This window comes from Onychostoma macrolepis, chromosome 03 (genome assembly GCF_012432095.1).
Source record: "Onychostoma macrolepis isolate SWU-2019 chromosome 03, ASM1243209v1, whole genome shotgun sequence".
Taxonomy (NCBI): domain Eukaryota; kingdom Metazoa; phylum Chordata; class Actinopteri; order Cypriniformes; family Cyprinidae; genus Onychostoma; species Onychostoma macrolepis.
Window position 1 is genome coordinate 16529113 of NC_081157.1, and position 12810 is coordinate 16541922.

Below are 12810 nucleotides of genomic sequence, written 5' to 3' on the forward strand. Positions count from 1 at the left end.
CTAATACTTTATTTTGATGCTCCCAACACACATTCCACTAACTATAAGTGTGATAGTGCATGTCAACTTATTCCACTAACCATACCCATAACTCTTCTAGAGTATAATTCTAGTAATACTCTAATGAGAGTCAGTTGACATGCAGTTGCAAAGTTACTTATAGAAAAAAAGTGTAGCCTAATCCTGGAAGGCAGTAGATTAGTAAAGCTTTCACTTTTTCAGTCAGGGGTGTCCTGGATGGCAACTATCCAGTTGAGTTTAGCTTTAACCTTAATCAAACACACCTGAACAAGCTAATCCATGTCTTCAGACTCACTAAAAACTTCCAGGCCTTGTCCAGACAAATACATTTCCATTTGAAAACACATATTTTTCTCACAGTTTTGGCCTACCATCTACACTGAGACAGCGTTTTTGTCTAGAAAAACAGCTTTTTGAAAACGCTCTTCAAAGTGGAAAAATTTGAAAATGCCATTTTCACATTGTAGTGTGGACCGTGAAAATGGAGGTATTCACGGTTAGTCATGTGACGCATATTATACTGATAAATATTTATGTTAATACCGGTATTGTGCCTGTTATGTGCTATTCACTTTCATACTGTGTGACGTGACTTGTGGCCAAGTATGGTTACCCATACTCGGAATTAGTGCTCTGCATTTAACCCATCCTAAGTGCACACACACCCGGAGCAGTGGGCAGCCATTTTATGCTGCGGCGCCCAGGAAGCAGTTGGGGGTTCGGTGCTTTGCTCAAGGGCACCTCTGTTGTGGTATTGAGGGTGGAAAGAGCTACAGCATGTGGGAAAAAGCACTGTACGTCCACTCCCCCCATCTACAATTCCTGCTAGACCTGAGACTCGAACCTGCAACCTTTGGATTATAAGGCCGACTCTCTAACCATTAGGCCACGACTTCCCCAAACCTGCTACAGATGTGTTACTTTGTAAACTCTTTACTCACGATTGCTGTTTTGCTGCATGAGTGCAGTTGCATTTTATATCAAACATATAATGGTGAATGAGTGCGACCTGTACACATCAGTGAATGGTGAGATATTTTCGTAAATAAAATAATCCTGACAGAACAATTGCATGAAAACTTATGTCTGTTCCATCGGTATCGTCTCAGTGAGGTTTTATACATGTGCAGTAAGGCGAATTTAACGTTTTCTGACATTTCAGTGTGGATGAAAAACTTTTGGAAAACACTTGTGTGGACAGAGAGTGTTTTAAAATAAAAACGCTGTTTTCAAATGTATCCATATTAATGTAGACATATCCCCGAGAAAGTGTGTTGGAGCAGGTAGGAGCTACATTCTGCAGGACGTTGGCTGCATCTAAATTCTCATACTTCATTACTATATAGTAAAAAAACCAGTATGTCCGAATTCACAGTAGTCATAAAAGAGTAGGCAAGGAGTACCTGGATGACCTACTACTTTGGCGTGATTCTGAAGTGTGCATACAATGGACACGTTACTATCCCATGAGGCCAGGTAGATGCTGGTAGGTCACGTGACAATGGCATCATGGTGAGTATAGTATGTCCAGATTACATTCAAAGAGAACATACTCTTTTCGCAGTCACAAAGTAATTACTTATTCAAAAAATTACCTACTCAAGGGAGTACGCAATTTTGGACACAGCCATTGGCCCTCCAGGAGCAGGACTGGACACCCCTGATTACAGTAAAAGTGTGGCAATTTAAAGTCAAACGTGTGGTTTTCAGTTAGAACATGTACTACAGTCATGCTGAGCATTAGCATTCACATTGTTAACGATTTGAATCCAGCACATCATCACTTAATCTTACTGTTTCCTTATTAGGTTGTATCAGCTTTCTACTACAGTCAGGGAAACATGAAAAAAGTGGGAAAAAAAAGATCCTATAGGGAACTGTTGTTCTTGGCACAGAGCGCTGCACCTCACACAAACATTACAGAAACTGCTTCTCCTTTCATCTAAATGCTGATGAATTTAAACTGTTGCCTTTATTTTTTAAATATCATAAACACCACTTTTGTTATACTGTATTATCATGGCCACTATATAATGAATGTCCTATTCATATAAATCCATGAATCAAACTGTTTTAAATACACATGGCTTACGGTGACAGAGTGGCTTTATCTTCAGATAGGCAGAGCAGTGGATTTGAATGGGAACACATTATCTGTTGCAGATTCCAGGAAGAGGGCTGATATGAACACATAAATGAATGGGTATATTCCTATCTACATTCCTATGAATGGAGCTTCTGTGTACCTGACTGCATACATTATATGTATATGTTTGATAGTTGATTTTGTTAGAGACATGTTTCTTTGAAGTCACTGCTGTAGTTTCAGGCCGACAGTACAATCTGCGAGAAAGCCTTTGGTTTTATTTGAACAAGTTTTCGCAGAAGCTCACAGTGGCAGAAGTGTTAAAAGCATTTCCAGGTAAAGGGGGGAGCTGTGGTTTGACTAACTATAACTGAGTCAGACATGAATGTTAGAAGATTGCTGTTTTGAGAACAAGGTTGTGTACAACGCCTACGAGTGCATCTAAAGTGTGGGTGAAACTGTTGCAGTGAGTGGGTTGTATTTATTCCTGTGCTACAATGCTACAAAATGGTTTAAAATAGCCATTACACCATATGTAGTATAATAAACTACACTGAATGTCATATTGCTAACAATGAAAAACTGTCATTGATTTGCTTTAACCCTTTGATACTTTTTAAAGGTGATATTTGTCAATTTTTATAAAAATACTTTGTCTAATTACACCTTATACAAAACTATAAGCCATCTTGAGTTGATTTCCCTAAAAAGTGCTTCTCTAACGTCGGGTTGAATGGTTCAGTGAGGAATGATTCCAGTTGCATTTGCACTTGAGCACAGTTTAGTACAGCCCATTCATGGCCTAGATTTCTTAGCATGCTTAGCTGACCATGCCGGTAGAACGCCTTTAGTGATGTGATGATCTACTTAATGTAATATATCAGCATGTTACTCATATAATGTTATGGCAGTAAATGTCTTTAATAGCTGGTCTGGAAACTTTTGACTGTCTACACATTGCACTGTGATCATCCAGCACTGTGTGCTCACTCCAGTGTTTACCTACATTATCACGCCCTCGCCCAACCCTGCGCCATGAGCTAATTCTAAAAATTCTAATCACGATTTCACAACCCCTAATCACGATTTCACAACCCCACATTGGAAAAAGACATTTAATTTCACTGTGTTTTGTTGAGCATCCTGAACTGGGGAACTACATTGCAGTAGCTATAATGTGTATCTTTCATTCCATATAAACGAGCTATAATCTAACGTTCAACCTCAAACCACTTAATTAGCAGAAATTATTACTCCACACCTCACTAACAACACCTGATGTCATTAAAAACAGTTCTACACTGTGAAAAAAAAGGAAAAATGTACTAGTAATTTTCTGTTAGGACATTTTACGTTAAGTTTACTGACATTTCCTTTTGCCCTAAAACATAATACAATGCACAATTCAAAATATGGGCAAAACATCATTTAAGTGACCCAATTCTGTAAGCGGGGGACACTGAAAACAGACCAGAAAAGACAGGTTACTTTTGTTATGAAACAAAGTCTCAGCTTTCAAATGTTGTCATTTTGTAAAAAAAATTAAAACAATAAATACTGATTTGTGGCTCCTTAATGTGTTGTGACAGATCGCTGTAGCGCTTCAGTTCACGCAGCATGTGGAACCGATCATCTCTTCCTCTTTATTAGTTATAGCATGAAATAAACACGAATGAACATCAGATGGTATCTTGTTTCAACCGTGGAAAGATGTCAGTCAATACACCCTTTTTGAAGTTCAAGTCCCGACGTTTATCTACTCTCCTGTCTGTGTTGTTTGTCAGACAAAAATGGTGTTGTGATTGGTTAGATCGCCTTGTCAATCAAACTCCCTGCGAAGGGTCAGTTGGGCTAATTTTGTTTCACAGTCCTGGCACATTTACAGGACATTTACTCTGGGTTGTTTCGCCAAGTGTAAATGCAGATATCGGATATGGGAACCGGTTAAAAGAAGATACAAGCTGCTCGCCCGAAAAAAAAATGGATATAGTCAACAAATCAGTATTGAGCATCAAGAACCACAGTGCAAATGTGGCCATAAATCAACTTTCTTTCCCATTCTGATGCTCAGTCTTGACCATCAAGAGCAGCATTCCTTTGTTCCACTGAACTGTATTGGTAATGACAGAACTTGCGACTATAGTTGCTTTTGGGAAACGCACCCCAGATCGTCTTGACAATGTCAAAATTCCTAAATGCATTGGATTGCTACCGTGTTATTGGCTGATTAGATATTTGCACTTACAAGCAGTGGAACAAGTGTACCTAATAAAGTGGCCAGTGGGTGTATGTATGTATAAAAGTGAAACAAGATTGAAGAAAAATATTGTAGGAGAAGGCACTGCACACTGATCAAAGCCACTTTGCTTTACTCAAAAGGAGCCCCAGGGTCTTGCCGGAGTGATGATGTATCTCTGAGTTTATGAGTGTTCAGTAAGTGCCCAGGCCTCTGTGTATGTCATTTCCTGTCAGAGTGGTGAGTAGCCAGGACGTCTTCACTCGTGGCCATGTATAGTAGCATTGAAGTTTTACTCAATACACTAATGGCAAAAGACCTTGTGTAAGTATGAAACTTTTCTTCCTTCAGTAGATAAAACACATGACTAAGTATTGTTAAAGCTGACACGTCAACCATATCCTCTTACCACTGATGATTCAATAGATTTACAATGAAAAAGGGGGTTAGTTTAGACCAGGCAACCTTTTCCCAATCTTCTATTGTCCAATTTTGTTGAGCTTATGCAAATTATATCCTAAGTTTCCTGTTCTTATCTGACCTGGTGTGCTCTTCTGATGCTGTAGCTCATCTGCTTAAAGGTTCGATGTGTTGTGCGTTCAGAGATACTCTTCCCCGTACCTTGGTTGTAACAGGTTCCTGTTGCCTTTCTATCAGTTCGAACCAGTCTGGCCATTCTCCTCTGACCTCTGACATCAACAAGGGATTTTTGACCACAGAAATGCTGCTTACTATATTTTCCCTTTTCCAAAAAGGGGGTTAGTTATTTGTCAAATTGTCAGGCCAACTCCAGCATAACTCATATTTTTTTATATTGTAAATGCTAAAAGTAAATGTAAAAAGAGCAATATTAGATTCAGCAAGTGCAAAATGGCTTTATATAAAGGGCTGGAGGAACACTTTGTATAAACCTGGAACAAATGAATGGAGAACAAAAGAAACGTGGCATTAGTCTCTGAATCATTTAGGTTAGGATGCGCTGTGATCATCGGAAGGGTTTCCTGATACATCAAATGAGTCACATTTCTCAGACTTCTTTGAATCATTGCAGAGAGGGAGAGAAGGTGGCTACAACACCTTACTCTCACATATGCTCACTCACTCACTCGTGGCCAACGTGAGATTACCCACAAATATGTATCTTCCTTCTTTCTCATAAAAAGCAGTGGGATTAAGCAAAGACGCAAATGATGAATGCCTCCTCTTCTTAGATGTTTCTCCTACTGAAATCAGCTCTGATTTCAATATGATCTCAAATATTTCTTATCAAAGACTAGATTATGTCCTCCAAGCGTCATTTTAAATTCAGTTTGGATGACAATTTCTTTCAGTGGTAACTGGGTGAAAATAGGAAGTTAGTCCCACACTGAAATTGGTTTGATGTACAGTATATGTAGGCCAACATGTTTGACGTTCAGTTTACATCAAATTCAACGTCATGTCAAGTTTTGTTTTGAACATTTTACCTGTTTTTTTGACGTTTTCAAAATCATTCGCCTACTGGGCTTGATGCTATCCTTGTTATTCTTACCTTTACTATATGTCAAAAATTGCTAGTTTTTGTTCTTCTGGGGATTTTTTTGAAGAAACGTCTGAGACATATGGTGTTGAAAACAGAGAAATCAGCCAACATATAGCCTCTGAAATGAATCTGGGATAGTTTAACATTCACATTTAAATGAAAAACAACCAAGAACTCCATGAGTTATGAGTCTACTGAGTAATGAAAGCGCAACCTCTGAGTAATACAGTTTTCCTCTGGGTGTCTCTAACAGCTGTACTTTCTCACATCATTATGACTGTCTTCCTCTGAGATATCCTACTCTTTCATTCAATGCCCTCGTCCTTACATGCCCTCCTAATAGCCAGAGGCTGGGGTTAAAATACTGTATATCCCTTATCATTGCTCCCCAGACATTTGTGGCTTTGTCCTTACCTGACAGATCTCATGCTATTTGAGCTTGTTCTCCTTTGCTGAACTTCTGAACCGCAGAAATGTTTAAACACCTGTTGCCTGGCTCGTTTCTGATTCCTGGAAAACTGGCAGGACGTTACAGTAGACGAGGTCTCATAATGGCACTGAAAGACCTGCAGTGGTGGAAATACACACGCTCACAAGTTCACATACAATGGAAAGAAATCTGACCGCAGTAGTGGAAGTGATGAAGACTAAGAGTGAGTGCGGTCTGTAGTACAGTGCACATCGAAGGTCTTTTTTGTTCTACTGATTGAGTCAAAGAGATTGTGAAACCATTAAAGAGGGGCCAGGACCACTCAAGATATGCCTCTGATCAGGGTTTCCATGAGAGGAAATCTTAGCGTTTGTTTACTGTAAAGCGCTAATGAGTGTGAGAAGACTTTACTCAGATGAATGTATGTTGTCTTACCATAATGCAAGTAATGATGGAAAACATTTTGTATTTCTGATAAGATAATGTAGATGACAGTAACTGCTTATCTAGCTCATCTAAATGAGGACATACTATACTTATACAATAAAAAAATAAAAAAAAGCTAATAATGACAAAAATAATTATCTTATTTTTGTGTTGTTTTCCAGTGTAAATATTTAAAAATTCTTAAATCAAAATACATTTACTTGAGAATTATTAATAAATAAATAAATAAGTGAATGAACGAAAGATTCGACAACTGTGAGATAAATAGAACATTTCACAGGTATTTGATGAACAGAAATGGACTAACAAGTCAGTTTCTTTCTTTCTTTCTTTCTTTTTATGAATTTTTATTTCTCAAGTAAATGTATTTTCATTTCAGATAGTTGTACTGTATAAGTTAGTTAGTTAGTTAAGGCCAAACTAGTTATAACCAACTATAACCCAAAACAGACGCAAACAGTTCACCTGACTACACTCTAAACAAGGCTCCCCAAATTCATTCACTCAAATGCATTCTATCTTTTGCAGTGTTGGGGAAAGTTACTTTTAAAAGTAATGCATTACAATATTGTGTTACTCCATGAAAAAGTAACTAATTGCATTATTTAGTTACTTTTTATTGAAAGTAATGCATTACGTTAAGTTTGTGTTAATTTTTGTGTTACTTTTTATCACCTGCACTGAAAAAAAAAAAAAAGTTGAGCCAACTTAAAATTTTAAGGCAACCAGCTTCAGCTGATTTTTGAGTTTTCTCAACTTGTCGTTTCAAGTTTATACAACAAAAATTTGAGAATCTCCCACAAAAATAAGTTGAGCAAACTCAAAAATCTGCTGAAGCTGGTAAAAAATGTTGTTTTTTTTTAAGTTCGCTCAACTTTTTTTCCTTTTTTTACAGTGTGGACTGGGCTTGCTTATTTATTTTTAATAATGATAATCGCGATTAATCACATCCAAAATAAAAGTTTTTGTTTACATAATATATCTATGTGTACTGTGTTTATTTATTATGTATATATAAATACACACACATACAGTAGATATTTTGAAAATATTTAAATGTTTATACATTTATATATTTATATTATTATATTTTATATTATATATAAATATATTTAATATATAAAAATAACATATTTTTTCTTAAATATCTACATGCATGTGTTTGTATTTATATATACATAATAAATATACACAGTACATACTCATATATTATGTAAACAAAACTTTATTTTGATGCGATTAATCGTTGACAACACAAATTTTTAATCATAAAAAAAAAAAAGAAAAGATTTTGTTTTTATTTTTGGCTACTTTAAAGACCCGTTCACACCAAAAGTGAAATGAATAAGCCTCAGGCTGAAGGAAGCACCTTTGCCTCTGCATCTCACACCCAATTTCTTTTAACATGGGAACAGGAGAGGTGTCAGTAAATAAAGGGAAAATAAAGTAACTTGCGTTACTTATTTGAAAAAGTAACTCAGATATGTCATTGTAAATTTAAAGCAATGCCTTGCTTTACTAGTTACGTGGAGAAAGTAATTTGAATACATAACTTGTGTTACTTGTAATGCAATACCTCCAAAACTGATCCTTTGGAATTAAAATTGAGCAAAACTTGTAGTGAAGTGCTTTTTAATGAGGATTCTATGGGCCTGATCAGCTATAACAGTTATTGATCAGGCATCAGAAACAGCTGTCCTTTGGGGTCCAGATCAGGGAAACTTACTGGAGGCTCTTGAAGGGCTGTGAAAAGCAGCGTGTGAGCGTGCCCACCTCTGTGGCGTAAAGGCCAGTTAGCATGCATCATGTACATAATTTCTGAGAAAGAGGAAGTGCCTGGCTGTTGACACAGCAGCTGATGTATGAGAACGTTGGGTTGTTCTTGTAACTACAATTATGCTGCATTCCACAAAGTTAAACATGAGGGCCAGGACTTCCTGTGGTCTTTCAAATTAAAGCCAGTCAGTTTTTTGTTTGTTTAAAAAAAAAAAAACTAAAGCGTGAGATTAGTGGGGTGTTATAAGATGCTAACAGTACACATTTCTGAAACTGAGGTACCTGGAATTTGCATTTCACAGTAACAGCCTTGTTGCTTAATTCTCTCCATATTAATGCATTGAGAAATCAAAAAAATAATGATATCAAGCTGCTCATCTTCTGCTGATTGGGAAACACTGTTACACCCGATATCTGATTTACTGGCAGTTTGTATGCAATAATAAATTCTTTCCAAAAAAAAAGAAAAAAAGAAAGTAAAAAAGAAAGAAAGAAAATAGTTTTGTTACAAATATATTGTTGTAATTTTACTTTGTATTATGTACTTTCTTCTGCCTGTAATTCCTTTTTAACATATGCAAGAAGGTTATTAGTTAAAGTGTATTCTCTGCACAAAACTACTTCTACTGTAGCTATAAACAAACTCGATTTCATGAGTCATTTGCATTCAAAGTGCAATCGGAATGCAGTTCATGTACTTGCTTAAAGAATGTTTCTGCCATTCTAATGCATCGAACTTCAGCTGAGATAATTACTTTTATGTACAAATGAGTTCATTGCTTTTCTTATGTATTTATTTTCCCTGAGGTCAACTCTAGGCTAATGTTAGCCAAGATTTGTTTATGCCACATCACAGTTTAGTTTTTCATGACCATTTCCACTCTTTTCTTATTCTCTAACTATTAAGATCAGACTGAAACGATCTGCCCATAGCAGAACATAGACAATATAATACATAATAAATTGCAAGTGTTAAAAAGTACAGCTTTCTGTCTTTACAGTATCTCTTTTTATTGTTACCCTCTTTCATTTCTAATGCACTGTTGATTGTTCAACATCACACTGCAGTGTCACAATGCCTTCACTTGCTATGCAAGTCAGCGGCTTCCCCACTTTTGTAATATTGGTCAATGCTCAGAGTATTCCACTGTTACAAGAGAACATATTAGCAGAATGCTATTACTGTACTTTTGGGAAATCTTACAAATCTTACACAGCCTACATCTTGTCTTTTTTATTTATTGGTTGCAGATCTTTCAAGTATTTATGTATAGATCCGCTAAAGCAAAATTAGCTCCTCTGCTTTGTGCCATGGCTGTGTTGGGATTTGGAAGTATTTGCTTTCACAAAAAAAAATTCTATTCATGACAGAGAGTTTAGGATAAGTTTACAACAAAAGTTGACCTTAAAATGAACATTCTCTTATTACTTAAGGCTTGAATAGACTACATAACCTTTGCCCATATTTTTGCCCTGATTTCTGGACAAGCTGACGCTAGTTGCCGAAAGTCAGAGCCAGTCTGCAAATTTGAGTTGACAGATTTCATGGAAAATCACGTAGTGTACGATAGTCATAGACTCCAGACTATGATTCCATCCAGTCTGTGGAGATTAAATATGTTTGATATTTTGTGCCATTTTAGAACACATATTGTTTTCAACTGTCATGCGTCTCCTAGTAACAAGGTATGTATTTCTGCTTGAATTTGTTGTGTTCTGAAACAACTTAAAGACGACATATCATGAAAATCAGCCTGTTTTTCTGCTTCCACTCAAAATTGGCATTTCCAAAATGATGTAATAAATGATCTGTGGGGTATTTTGGGCTTAAACTTTACAGACACATTCTGGGAACGTCTGAGACTTATATTACTTCTTGTAAAAGGGGGCATAATAGGTCTCCTTTAAAAGTCTAGTACATAAGATTCTTACTGGCATCTATGGTTCCATGAAGAACCTTTAAAATCCACAGAACCTTTCCATTGCAAACTGGTTATTTACGGTGGAAGAAGGTTCTTCAGGTTATTGAAATGTTCAAAATATGGTTCTTTGAAGAACTGTTCCCTTGAAGGTTCTTTGAGGAACCAAAAAAGGTTCTTCTATGGCACTGCTGTGAATTTTATTTGTAACCTTTATTTTTAATAGTGTAGTGTGAGTTGTGCAGTTCATGATGGCCATGATGTATGATTCCACATACATAGTAAGGTTTCACAAAATAAAACAAAGCAAATAAAAGTGTAATGATATTAAGAAAAACAGTATTCTTCCACCAAACAATGTAGCTCCTCAGAAACAGTTGTGGTTGGAACAAAGTGGTTGCCGAGCAACACACAAATGCAAACAAAGGTGTATGTTTGTAGAGTAATTTACAACAATTATTACAAAATTACAACAATTTTAGTAACAGCCTCGATCGCGGCTCAGAATCAAGGAGCGGAACTATCCGTTTTATAATGTCTAATTGACCTATCGGTAAACCCCGCCCCCCTTAGTTACTGTTGCGAACTCGGACAAACAATCGGAGATGCTAACTGTCTTACAATGACAGCTGTCAGTGTGAAAACCTTGTCCCTATATCTTTTTGATAAATTCTGGACACAGAAGGGCCACCATTCAAGTGGTACTTAAATATGCCATGGAGGGATATATAAAAGGTTTTAAAATAAATATTGTGGGTAATAATTTGGAAACGAGTCTCGATTGCAGATGAAAAAAAATCCCAGATCAACACTGTTCATGTAAGATTATATTTAACCCATTTAATATGAAGAGACAGTGAAACGTAGACCTTCGTTTATGTGTTTTTGCCCTACACTGTACAAGACGCGAGAACAGTCCACTATTTAGGTTTGTACGTTAGCATGGACTCACTAACTTTAACGTTAGCTAGTTTTAGCCAGAGATACCTTGCTGAAGCACAAGATGACATTAACGTTCTGCTTGAGCAGATGTAAATTGTAACTTAATGAGAGTATGACGACCAGAAAATTAATGTTTTCGTTTTCATTGGGATTGGGGGGTTTTGTTTGGGTTTAGAAAATGTAATAAAATAAATTATATTGCCCATCCTCTCAGGATACCTGGAATCAGTGTTACGAGTACCCCAGGCACATCGTTTTTCCATTTTTGAAGCATAAACCCCATAAAACCGATGCGAGCTTCGGATCTTCCAGTGTTTCTCTATGGCGCTGAAACCTAAAGATGTCCGAGTTCCGCTCCCCGTGCAGCTGATACTCGACTGCCATTGGCTAGTCTGCGTTCGAGGGGAGGGGCTTACCAATAGGTCAGTTGTAGTCACTTTAACTGGAGAAAGAAAATCTGCCTGAAGATTCTTCAGAAATGATCCTTAGGGTTTGGAATGACATGTAAGTGAGTATTTTTATTTATTTATTTTACTTTCTAAGATTAGTAGATAAATGTGATAAAAGATTTCACACAAATGTTAGAGACTTCAGGCTGAGTTATAACTGGCCTGGCTTTTAAAACATAATTTCTTTGGAAATATGTTTCTTTAAAGTTTCCTCTTTTATATGTGGGCTCCATGACAACAGCAACAATACAACAATATCAGATTTTTTTGCAGGTGGGCAGCTCGTTTCCATGTATGCACCAAGGGCAGTGTTTGTACTGAGCTCTGTGCTGTGAGGTTTCCGTTGACGTCAGAGTCTCTGGCTGTAATCTGGAATGGTCACCATGGTTGCAGTGTATTTTTCTTTTTTTCCCCTCCCTCTCTCTAGGAGTAGTTCCAAGTTATTGCTTGTCTTTTCCAGTTGAAACGAGCAGACGCGTTGCTCTCTCGATCTTTTTTTGTTTTGTTTTGTGGCATTCTGCTGTCTGGAGACTGACTCTGGGTCAGAGCTATAATTAGGTATTTAATAGAAAATTTGAACATGAAAAGTGAAAAAATAAAAAATAAAATACTAAAAACGGTTAGGACTTGAGAACTAGAGACGATCTAAACAATGTGGCAGCAACCAAAAAAAAGAAAAAAAAAGAAAATAGGCAACATTTAATAATTCATAATTAAATTATGAATGTATTTCTTCTTTTGTTTGGTTATCATTCAATTGTTCCACACAGATTAAAAAAGGAAAACTGTGAATGATAAAGATTCAGTGTGATTCATGTTGTAACCTGTTCCTTGGAAGAGTCTTGGTAGTTCATGGTTTTTATCTTAAAGTTTTATCTTAGACGGGCCTTTGAAGAAGCTTAACAAAATAACAGAAATATAGAAAAATTTGAGAAGTACTGCAGTGGAGAGGAATTGCTCAAAGAAGTTATTGTATGCTAAA